Here is a 1,341-nt window from a genome sequence, read left to right on the forward strand (position 1 = left end):
CTCTGCAGTTCAGGCTGGCCTTGAGCTCACTTTGTAGCCCAGGCTGGTCTCGAACTCTCAACGATCCTCCTGCCTCAGCCTCCCAAGTGCTGGGCTAATAGGCATGCACCACCACACCTGGCAGTTCCTGCCATTTTTTGAAGCAGTTCTGGAAGTCCTCTTTTGTGATTATCTATACGAAGTGCGGTGAAAAAGACATGATGAATGCTGTGGCCAAGTACCATTCCACAGAAAGGCAGGCTCACAAAACCTGGGTGTTGTCCTCATTCAACTTATTCACCAGATCTGGCACTGTGCAGCTTCTGGCTCTGCCCCAAAGTTAAAATGATCACAAAAGGTAAATGTTTTAATCAATTCAGGACACGGAGGTAACCACCACAGTGCAATTAAAAATACTCACTAAAGAGCGCTTCCCCATCTGCATCAGAAGGTGGCAAGTATGATGGGATAAGGGTGTGCAGAGCAAGGAAAGGCATTTTGAGGGAGATTAATGACGACATGTCTTTTCTCATAATGAGTAAAATTATAAAGCCTCACAACATCAAATGTTTACAAGGACGCAGCAATGTGAAACTCTTACATTGCTGGAAGGTACTGACTACAATATACCAGAGTGAAACTTTCTGGGGTGAAGAAATCTTCCGTATCTTAATAGGCATATCATTTACATAAGGATATACATTTCCAGAATTTATTGATTTTATACTTAAAATATGCCTCATTTATTTAAATTTTACTTAAAAGTATTGCCAAAGAGTGAACCATAATTAGATTTTTAAAATTTGATATTAAATAGTATTACTACTTTCTGTAATAGAATTACAACATAAATTCTTTTAAAGATAGATGGACACATATATTTCCTAGTTATGACAAAGCCTAGAAGCAATGAGCAAAACCAACATTCAGATTTTGAATTCTAAATAACATTTTCCAAGGAAATGAAAATGATTTCCTAAGAAAAGGATGATTTCAGGGCTGCAGTAAAGAATGTTGATCACCCCAGAATACCTTATTATACCAAAAGGGAAGGCAGTGTTTAAAAATGACAGGCATAAATCCAAAGGACACACAAGTAGACTGAAGGGGATTTCCCATCAGCCAAATCTGGAGCAACCTGAGCATCAAAAGGAACAGTCATAGTAACAGAATATCACCTACTGGATAAAGGGAAAATCCACAGTCCATATTAATGGATGATTAAATACACCAACAGAGAAGATAACGCTTTCTCAGACAGAAAAGTGCTCATATAGGAAGAGTGACTCAGAAATTCATGAATGGGTGCTAAAACTTTAAAATAACACATTAATTTTTACTATGATTATGGAGATCATTTTG

The sequence above is a fragment of the Chinchilla lanigera genome, unplaced genomic scaffold (assembly GCF_000276665.1).
Source record: "Chinchilla lanigera isolate Chin_1 unplaced genomic scaffold, ChiLan1.0 scaffold00015, whole genome shotgun sequence".
NCBI classification, from domain to species: domain Eukaryota; kingdom Metazoa; phylum Chordata; class Mammalia; order Rodentia; family Chinchillidae; genus Chinchilla; species Chinchilla lanigera.